At 48.5% G+C, this 11,318-nt stretch overlaps 1 pseudogene; it reads right to left on the bottom strand.

Moving 5' to 3' along the window:
- Positions 1 to 4,646: 4,646 nt before the first annotated feature.
- On the bottom strand, positions 4,647 to 10,714 carry LOC128942813 (serine/threonine-protein kinase pim-1-like; annotated as a pseudogene).
- Positions 10,715 to 11,318: the final 604 nt, after the last annotated feature.

The following is an 11,318-nucleotide window of genomic DNA, read 5'->3' on the forward strand; positions in this document are numbered from 1 at the left end:
GTTCATTGGCTCTTTAAGGAGTTCCCAGACATTTCTGTTGATTCAGTTCTTCATGGAGCATTTTGGGACTCAGTTAGGGGGAAGACTCTTTCTTTTGCAAACTCAGGGAGTGGTAAGAGTCACAAAATTTTACCCAATTTTTCACATGACTTATAGAGTTTTCCCAAGGGTTCAAAGTTCTAATATTCAACCCAGATTTTGTGCTCTGCCCCCAGCATTCCTGAACCCACTGATACCAAGATTAAGATGAGAGACAGAAACTGCTCTAAAGCACAGACGAGCCACCTGCTGTCTGCCATCTCCTCTCCTTCTCTACCCCCTGTCCAGGTCTGTACTGATCACACCGGCCTGGATTCTACCCTAACCCATTCTTCAGTACCTCTTCTCCCTGGATCCCCCTTCAGATAGCTCACAAAATGTCAAAATCCCTCCCACCCCCAGGGATGTCTCATTGGGTCATCCCCCGTGTGAAAAATGCATATATTTTATGATTGGCTTTTCGGAAATATTAAAATGAATATTATACGTGTTGTGTTAGAAAGCAATGCTGTATTAATTTTCTTAAGTACTGTGTTAAATATAGTTTTAGGTTATAAAAATTGTTATGCTATGTAAGATGCATTGTTTAAAAGAAAGGACTTGCAGCAAGATAGCAGCCACAGGACACCTAGATCTTTAAGAGAAAAAGAATTTATTGCCTTCTTATCAGAAGAAACTAACTTCTTCCAGCCTCAGAGGCGCTATTAGGATTAGAGGGAAGAAGTTGACACTGACCAGACAGAATCCTGTGTTTGAATGGAATTTATGCATCATGTATGAAGTGCATTAATATGCAACAGGCTATTGTTTTTGAGGGTTAATGCTTTATTAACGGGTGTCCTTTTTTGGGCTCGTGATGCTCAGAAAAAGGTACCCAGACATCCGTAAGTCTTTGTTTTTCTTGCCTCATATTGTCCTAATTCAATTTGTCCAAATCGTTATTACTCTAATTGTGTTACTATTTTTATAACCATTTTACTACTATTAAGCTTTTAAAATTGTAAAAACAAATGATTGGCATTTTTCACAGGGAAAAACACGTTCAGTCTCCTGTTAAAATGTACAAAGTTTAATAATGGATAATGGGAGACCAGGACCATGGAGCAAAGGTTATTACGGTCAGGTGCATCTTGGCACTCAGCCAGGAGCACCCTGTTACCTTTGGGGATCCCCCTGAAATACCTTTCCTTTACATCAGCCTGTTGCATATTCATAGAACCTCACGCATATCCATAAACTACTTTACATATTCCAGGAACAATTTTACATGGCCCCTCTTGGGTCTGCCTTTTCAGAGCATGTGTGTTTCTTGGCTGTGGTTTTGGCTCCTGCTCTTTATCACCGCCAGTTTTTGGGCCTTGGTCCACTCTGCTTCAGACGGGGAGTGCTGATAGTTGGCAGATCTATACAGGTGTCCACATCCTGTGTGCATTGGATGTGATCCCATCCAAGCAGGCAGTTTAACACAAGCAGCTATTCCACTGAGCTTAATTAACAACAGAAATAAAAACTGTATCTTTACAACAAAGTTACTTTAACACCACGCATATAAAATCCATTTTAATATTTGCGAAAAGCCAATATTATAATATGTATCTATAACATTGCCCATATCTGTCCTTACCCTTTGGTTCCCCTGAGTGCAGCAAGGAGTGGGAACTGCCAGCACGGCACAGAGTTGCTGCCGTCTCTCCATCACCCCGTGTCCCTCTCCCGTAAGAACCTGAATGAGAGATGTGGGACTCCAGGCAGCTCTTCAAAATACAGTTTATTGTATCCAAGATGTTACAGCAGTCCAGGATCGTGGGTGGCAGTGCCTGTGCCTACAGCTGTCAGCTCCAGCTGCACACAAGCCTGGAGACCATTTAGCTTTGGTTACAGTGCATTATAGACTCTTCTTTGCTGAGCATCTTCACACAGAAGAACCAATCTATACCTTTACTTTTACCTATAGCCTATCATAACTCCTGTAATTACCATATTGATGTTACTATTCTTCAATCACTAAAAGTTAGTATGTGTGTCTCCCTGCCTGTGCTGAGAAGCCCTGATTCCCTGGAGAGCACTGCTTTTGACCTTTGTCCATGGAGAAAGCTTCCAAGGCTTTGGGATGAACTGGAATCTACGAGTGTGTGAAATAGATAGTAGCGTAGTTTATCACAGGATGAAAAACTGAGAGCTTTGGGATTTTAGTATGAGGGTGAACAGAAGACAGGATGGAGGATTTTGGGCATTGTCTGATCTCCTTGTCCTTCATCTACTCCATTTTCTCCTGTGTTGGGAGCACAGGGTGATTGGTTGGAAAGAGCGGCAATGCAGATGCTGAGTGGCAGACAAAGAATTAGTCACTGGCTGAAAGGTAGAAATAAAATGCATTCTAAGATTTAATTGGACAAAATAGTTTTAAAACACCTTGAACCTTGTGTCCTGTGACTTTTGGTGCCTTCTCTTTTTACGCTAAGTCTGGTGTGCAGCCAGCGTGCTGAACTGTTGACGATAGAAAAATAAACAACAACCTAAAGACAAAAAAACCCAAAAGTCCCGTTCGTTTCTCAGTCCTGGCCCAAAACTTTTTAGGGGTGTCCCCATCAGGGGATCCTCAGGGGGGTTTCACACCTCCTTCCCTCCCCCCCTTCCTGCCCCACTGCTCAGCCCCCTCCAAGCCCTGCACCCGGGGCCCTCATGCGTCACAAAAGGACCCAAAATTATCCCAAATCCACCCAAAATTACCTCAGAGCCCATCCTGAGGAGCTCTGGGGGAATTTTAGGGGAGTTTTGAGGGAATCTGGGGAGATTTTGGCTGGGTTTGTGTGGGGGCCTGAACATATGTATGTATTGTTATGGAGAGAGTCCCTGTTAAGATCTATGTGTGGGTCCTAGTTACTCCAAATGAGCTACAGCTGCAAAGTCCTTAGTTGGGCAGCAGCTGTGGCTCCTGAGGGTAACTAGAATAAATAGGGGTGGGTCGAGAGCCCAGGAGGAGCCCCTGAGAAGACACACGAAGAACTGCACAGCAGAAAAGAGCAGCTTGGTGCAGTGTGTGGGACCTGAGAAATATGACTACAACAAGAATGCAACAGGTTTGCATCCTACATCAAATTTGTTGTCCAGGAGGTACCAAAACCACCCAAAATCCACCCAGAATTGACCCAAAATTACCGGAAATTAACCCAAAATTACATCCAAATCTATCCTGAGGAGGTTTGGGGAAGACTTGTAGGGATTTTAGGGGAATTTTAAGGGGAATTTTGGGTGGGTTTGAATCCTATGCCCACTTCGGCATCCACAAGGTGCCAAAATCACCCAAAATTACCTGAAATTAACCCAAAAATTCATCCTGAGGGGGTTGGGGGGAGGTTTGGGGGTGGAGGAGTTGAGGAGATTTGGGGGTTTGGGGGGCAATTTTAGGGGTGTTTTTGGCAGTCATCATCATCCAAAACACAACACCCCATGCCAAAGCCAAGACCAAACCCTAAGGACTGTGCCCCTCGTGAAGGAGAGATCAAAGAACTGCACCCCTTCTGGGGAGGAGATCAAAAGCCAGAGGAGACTGAGCTATTAACTAAGCAAAAATGTATTCATTTCATCAAGTATCATCATTTCTGTTACTTTATCCTTTGTGATTAGGTCTGGAATGCTTTTCTAGTCCTTGTTAATTTAGCTGAATAATATTCATTTTGGTTTCGTAAACGATTAAGTTATATTCCTGATGTTATATATGAAGTCCCATATGTCTAATTTAATAAACCACAAACTTAAAATTTAGCAGCAGTTTTACTGAGATAAAATAATACAATCAAATAGAACCCAGTAGTTACAAAAAGAAATTTGGCAGTGGTTTGGATAAAGCATAAGCAAAACCGATCGATCGGGGTTTGGGGAGGGCTTCCCACCCTGCCTCACATGCAAAAGGCAAAAGAATCCAAACACAGCTTATATACTGTGTGCTAATACATATTCATCAATATTTTCCTGTAAATCTCCTCCTATTTCCAATTCCTGAAATCTACATCACCACACATACAGCACATGCTCCCGCTGTGGCTAAGGGGGCTTCTGGCTCTTTGGTGCTCTCCTTGGATGAAGGCTGACAGTCTTCCTCGCTGTCCTCTGAATAACTTGACAGGTTGTGCCTGTGCCCCAAGTCCTGTGTTATGTAAGTAAGCACTATGCTCCAATTAAGCCTCATTATTTTATAGATAAGAGCACTATTTTTGACTCCCTGTCTGGAATTGTCCCAGCGTTATTCATGTCACGGCCGATCCTGTCCTGGGAGTTGTCTTAACTTTGTCTTGATGCCAATTCTGACTTGGGAGGCTTCCTAAATTTTGTTCATCAAGGCCATTCCAATCTCCTGTATCCTGTTTCCCACAGGTATCATCTACAAAGAAACCCATTTTCTTCATAACATTAATCACATATACCTTTCCAATTATTTTCCAAAAATATTGAAATAATTACAATTTTGTTAGAACTAATCACATCCATCTATCACAGGAGGCCAAAAGCTTGGAAAAGGATGAAAGAAATTCTCCAATGATGACGATGACAAAAAAATCCCAATTTATTTTTGACAGCAAATGAACACCGGCCACCCTCCAGCCCTCTCAGCCTGGCAGGCCGAGCGGGGCTGTTCCCATGGCATGAGGTGGTGGCAGCCTGCGGAGAGAAACCAGAGAGCCACGGTCAGTCACAGCAGGCTCCTGTCCCCCTGTTCCACCATGGCTGTGCCCAGGCCAGGCTGCTGGCTGTGCTCAGAGCCCAAACCTCCCGAACCATTCTCTGTTTTTAGAGAAGGGCAGTGGGGCAGGCAACGTTCCACCTCCTCTGCTTAATCAGGGCACAGCAACCTCCTCAGCAGCTGCAGGAGCGGCATGCCCGTGTGCCCGCTGCTGCTTGCCCGGAACCCTTCTGCCAGCCCAGCTGTGGAGCCGGGTGCCCACCTCTGGAGAGCTGCTGCCAGGAGAGGAGCCAATCATGCACCAGGTCCTCATCCTTCTGGAAGGGGCTGTCTCTGCAGACCCTGGCCCCTGGGGTAGCGCTGGCACTGGACGCGCTCCCCGGATGCTGCAGGTGCTTCCCTGTCCGGTCCGGGCACCAGGTGTAATCCTCCTGGGGAAAACAAAGAACAATTGCATTAAAGTCAATTCAAAACAAGACCTGGAAACAAGAAAAAGCACAAAGCCTGTCACTGTTTCACGGGCCTGAGGAGGGTCTGACCACTCCATGGGAGAATTAAATCTGTCCACCTTTCCCACCCATAAAGGCACTCCCCACCTTTCCCACCCATAAAGGCGCTCCTTCCTCAAGGGCCTGCAGAGCAGGCCAGCTGGGGCACTGCTTCGGAACTTGCCCCCTCTGCTGCCCCTATCCACATGGATGGATGCTTTTGTCAGGCTGGGTGCCCCCACCTCAGCCCGTGCCAGGCTGGCTGGCAGAAGCTGCCAGCAAGGCCAAGATCTGGCTTCCCTTCCACAACATCAGTCCCGTGTCCCGCCAAAAAGCAGCTCAGCGGCCGGCGGAACAATTAATATTCCCCAGTGCTGCCGAGCGGGGAACCTCCGGTGCATGGCCAGGCCGAGCCCTGCCGTGCCTGGGAGCACCAGCATCCCCCCGCCCCGGTGCCGGCTGGGGACTCATCTTGATTCCATCGGGGCGCAGAGCGTGTCCTCCAGGCAGGGGCCACAGCCAAAGACAATGGGCTCCAGGATGGTGTTCCCAGCTCCACGTCGTGCTCCAGAAGAACATGCCAGCTGTACCTCAGCTTGTGGGGACGTCACGATGCCATTGAGCTGCAGGGGGATGTTTCCCTTGTCCCAGTCTGTGGCACCTTCACCGCACTGCCACCACTTCTCCAATGGGATGGGCAGCATCGATCCGCTCCCTCCACAGCTCACGGGGACCAGCGGAAGCATCTCCTCGGCTGCGCTCTCTCCTCAGCGCTGTGGCCACAGGGAAATGCTCTGGGGTTTTCTTCCAGCGCCACAAGACGCGTGCCGCTGCTACATGCTGGCTCCTGGATCCTACTGTGCACAGGGATGAATCTCTGCTGTCTCCTGGGCCAGGCAGGGCTCCTGCAGCCAAGAATGCTCAAAAAGGTCCTCCAGTGATGGCCCGTCTGTGGGGTCCATGCATAAACACCACCTGATGAGGTGCTGGCACTCTGCGGAGAGAAACCAGAAACCGCCGCTCAGCAGGAAGGGGCTCCTGTGCATGCTCTCCCACATTCCACAATGCCCAGGCCACCAGGAGTGCTCAGAGCTACAGCCAAAAGCTTCCTATTGATCCTCTCTTGCAGAGGACACCAGCACAGAGGCACAGGTGCCACCTCCTCCAGCTGAGCCCAGGAGATCCACTCCTCACCAGCTGCAAGAGTAGGACGCTTATGCGCCAGCTGCCCCTCCCAATCCCGTTCTTCCCCTCATGCCTTGAAGGTGCATCCCCACCTTGAGACACCCGTGGCGGGAAGAAGAGCTGGTCCCGGACGATGTCCTCATTGGTGTGGAATGGAAGGTGCCTGCAGACCAGCTCATAGAGCAGGATGCCCAGGGACCAGATGGTGGCTGGCTGGCCATGGTAGCAGCCAAAGAGGATCCACTCTAGTGGGCTGTACTCTGATGTTCCTATGGGACATAGGCGCAGCTCATCAGGCCCATGCTACTCCCTCCCTCCCAGCCAGCTCCCGTTCCACAACAGCCAGCCCCTGCCCTGCCAAAAAGCAACTTGGCTACAGCTGGCTGAAGAAGGATTCCCCCTCCTTCCCTCCCTCCTTCCTTCCCTCCCTCTTCCCCCTCTGCCAGCCAAGGGGGGAACTTTGCTGCCCTGCTGGGCCCCCGGCTTTGGGCTCACCTGACATCTGGGTGTAGAACGTGTCCTGGAGGATCGTGCTGCAGCCAAAGTCGATAAGCTTCGCCTCACCTGTGGCCAGGTAGATGAGGACGTTCTCGGCCTTGATGTGGCGGTGCAGGACACCCCGGCTGCTGCTGCACCACACGGCCTCCAGCACCTGGCGGAGCAGCCCCTGCACCATGGCCTCCGTCAGGAACCGCCGCTTGTGCAGGAAGTACCAGAGGTGCTGACAGCGCTGCGGATGCTCCATGAGCAGCGCGAAGCTCTCGGGCACCTCGAACTAGTCCAGGAGCTGCATGACGCCGCGGAAGCCAGGCCGCGACACCTTCCACAGCAGCGCCGGCTCCAGGGGCACAAGGGCGCCCTTGCACTGCGGGGGGACCGCAATGCCGTCAGCGGGGCCGATGCTGCACCGCACCTCGGGCAGCCCCTGCCCGGCCCCGCCACGGCTCGCCATGGCCTGGCCCGGGGCGCTGCGCGGCCTCCACTCACTCCACGCTTGCGCTTGCTGCCCTCGCTGCCGCCCTGCCGGGCCTCGCCCGGCACGCCCCGCCGGCTCCTCCCGCTGGCCCCGCTCACTCACCAGCCACGCCCACTCCGAGATGCGCTCCTGGGACACTCGCTTGATGGCCACCTGCGAGCCAAGGCAAGCGGCGGACTTAAGATCACACTTGGTTAAGAGCGTATAAGCCAGAGAACACGCAAAATAAAAAAAACTTTTTTCTTCTCGTACCCTGATCACATGTGTATTTCACGTCTGGCCTAATGGCGACAGTTGCCCCATCTCTGGGTCAAGAAACAAGTATTATCTGACAGGTAACTTGTCAACAAACTGAGAAAGAAATTAGTACCTGGGCATGCAGATTTCTGAAGGGAGGAAAGAAAAGTGTTGACAAGAATAAGCCTGAATTTTAAATGCCTGAAACACTCAAAAATGACATGTTTTGGGATATTGTACCAGATGTTACACAGAGTTCAAGCAAACCACAACTCATTAGTATCTGGACTTCATTGCCCACTATGCTTTGAAATGTTGCTTGAAGGCACTTTGTGTCAAAGATCCAGTTCCTGTAGGCCACTGTAGATGTAGATCAAAATCCTACCAAAAAATCCATGTCCAAACCAGCAAGAGTGAGACTTTTGTCCTTGGCAGTAGCTTCCAGGTGCTCCTGGAAATCCCCAGGCCTAGACACAAAGATGTGTATTCAACGGAGGGAGAGAAGCATCATGCTTAGCTCTAACTGTGACCTTTGCTAGCAGATCTTACTAGCAGGTAACAAATTCCATTTGTTCTGCTCTTAGCCAGAGCCAAGATGGGAATCACAGTTTAGATCACAGGAGAAGATCACAGGAGCCTCAGCTTTTCCAGAAGAGGAGAAATACAAAGGATAGTAAATTTGGGTTGGGTTTTCAGGGTGTTTTTACAAATCCATAGACAAGTGATGAAGCTTAAGAGATGACAGCAAAGGAAAATCAACAGATATGCTGAAAGTGAGTGAAGAGGAAGGAGACTTTAAATTCACTGAAAAGCTGCACAGAAAGCTTCTCTACTTTTTGCAGTTGCTTCAAATTTGAAATGACAAATTCTTGTAGCACTTCCAACTTCTTTTTATTAATTCTAGATTAAAGACAATCAAAACTGTGTACTCCTGCTTACAGTATGCGGTAAAGCACAGGAAGCCATTAGAGTAAGAAAAATTGTGTTTAGAAGGCTGAGGCAGCCTTAGGGGTAGGAGGAATGGGGAGGTGTGGAAATCAGGCCTGTGGGCACCATTCAAGGAGCATCCAGGCCCTGAGCAGTCCCTCACAGTGGGTATCCCAGCAGATGGAGTCCATATGGAGCCACAGCTGGGCGGGAAAAGTGCCGGGCTGGTGAGCCGTGGTTAGCAGGGGCTCCTGCATCAAATTGCTCCCTGATAGGTGTGGTATGCTGTGTGTGTGTGTGCCCAACAGCTGGCAACAGCAGGCTGGCCCAGATGTGGGAAAAGGCCAAGGAAGCAGCAGAGTGGGAATGGGGCTCTGAGGAGGCCCTGGTGGTTGCACACACCCGTGGGGGATGAGGCTGGCCCAGATGGGCCCTGGGACTCTGGGTTGAAAAGGGAGGAAAAGAGAATCAGGGAGGAAGGGCCAGAAGCCGCTATGACAATGCCATTCCATCCCATAGGTGACATAGTGAGAGGAGGGTGGGAACCAAATGGTGATTGCTGCTGATCACCCTGACATCTCCAAGACAAGAGGCCCAGCAAGGACTGCACATCTGCCTCCTAGTGTTGTCCTGAATGTGAGCTCATCTCCTGGCGTTCATTACCCGCAAGTCTCTCAGCTTCCCACGGGCATTCCACACTTCAGGCAAGCAAAGCTGCTTACCTCACTATGTTCTTTGGGCCTCTGAAAGGGACTGTCCCCTTAGCTACAGCCTGGCAAGGAAGGGAGTCTTACAACACTCTGGATATTTTAGACTTTTATTGGCACTCGGGCTGAAACAAAGTATCCCCTCGCCACTTCTCCATCTTCATCCTTCTGTCCTGCAGGTGGCCTGTTCAGGCTGACAGATTGGAGCACCTGCAGGCTCCAGTTGGGCTGCAGCCCAGCTTTTCCTCTCACAGCTTAATTCTTATTATGACAATTCTTTCGTTTCTACTTAAAAGATACCTCAGAGCTTCCCTAAATTAACAACACTCTACTCTAAGCTAAACAATCCTCTATTATCTAAGCTATCTATGTTCCAAATGTTGGGATTCATAAAATTTGAGGGTTTTGAGAAAGTGGTAAAAAAGACAGGCCTCAGACAGCAGATTTGTGAACATTGCTAATACAGCAAAAAGTTTTCTAAGCAGTAGAGCAGACATGAGAAATAGAACAATAAGCCCCTGTGATTTACCCTTATAGGTTGCAACAAGTTTATTTAATGTATATCTTTAGAAGGTTAGTATGAATGAGCCTCTGTGCTTTGTCTCTCATAAACGAGCCATTGTGTTAGAAAATAAGTCCTTATTTTGTTAACTACTGTTACGTGTGTTTCATATGATTGGATAGAATTATTGTCAATATGTTTTGCTCTATGTGTGATTGGCTGAAACTTAGGCTGAGAGGGTTTTATGCTACCCTGTAATGTGACGTTTCCTTGGCATTCCATTTGAATCAGCGAGCTGTAAACATATCCTGTCTCCATTGTCCTAACAATGTACTGAGACTGATGTTTGAAATAAACAGCTCATGACACTGATTCAGAGTGTCCCATTCCGTTTGTGGCTGTATATAGTGTGCCAACAGCACCATAGTCCTTAGAAGTTGATCCCTATATTTCCTAATTTTTTAAACGTTCATCTTTTTGAGAAAGAAAAAACAACAGAGTTTTAAATGGAACCTAACACACCCAACCTAACCTAACCTAACCTAACCTAACCTAACCTAACCTAACACACACGTAATCTAACCTAACCTAACCTAACCTAACCTAAGACCTAAACTGAGCAAATATGAAAAATGTCACATTTCCTATCTAGGGCACAGCTCCTCTTAATACTTGGGGGATGGCTGAAGCTCTGCCTCAAGATGACACATCCCCTTTTCCCTCCTCTCAGCTGGCGGGGCATAAGGGTCTCCTCAGGTGCAGGTGTCTCCTCTCCAGTCTTCCTGCACTTGCTTGGCTGAAATGATCAGAGCAGCCAGGATGGAGGCAGGATGGCCTGAGGTCACAAAGGGATGCTGCCCAGAAGAAAAAGAACAAAGAAAGGAACTCTTACTTTCCAGGACCCATCCTCATGGGCTCAAGCAGGATTCCCTGGCTACCAGGAAGACACACCAAGAGCACCGAGGGCAGCATGTCCCCCTGCACCTTCCTGTCCTGGGAGCTGTCTGCGCCACGTGGCCCACACTCCTCCTCATCCCTTCATGCAGGTGTCCTCAGCTGATAGGGCTTTTTGCCCCTTTGCTTTTTCTTACCTGCAGGAGTTCCTGGGCAGAGCAGCGCCTGTCCTCGTCTGCCTGCAGGCAGCAGTGGAGGAAGTTGTGCAGGAGAGCCGAGTGGTGCCTGGGCTTCTGCAGTTTTGGGGGCCCATTCCTTTCTATCAGTTCAAAAACCTACAGCACAAAGATGCAAGAGGACACTGCACCTGCTCCTTTGCTAGCCACATCAGCTCTCTCCATGATAGTGGAGCTCTGGGAAAAGTTAAAGATAGAATCTAAAATGTTAGGCTTTGTGCTTTCCCAGATCAACTGCACCTGCGTAAGCAGTATGATAAAGTACATAATTGTTAGATGTGATGATTGTTTAGTAATTAAATATAATTACTATATAACCAGAAGAAGAATAATGAGAAAATATGTTGGAAATTCAGAGAGGGGCTAAATTTATGTATACAATAGAACAATATAAGTTTAATAATTAACATGAAAGTTATATAAAGATAGAGTATAAAAACATGATC

This window comes from Melozone crissalis, unplaced genomic scaffold (assembly GCF_028551555.1).
Source record: "Melozone crissalis strain CALT ecotype California unplaced genomic scaffold, PUWL_Pcris_2 ptg000043l_1, whole genome shotgun sequence".
Lineage (NCBI taxonomy): Eukaryota > Metazoa > Chordata > Aves > Passeriformes > Passerellidae > Melozone > Melozone crissalis.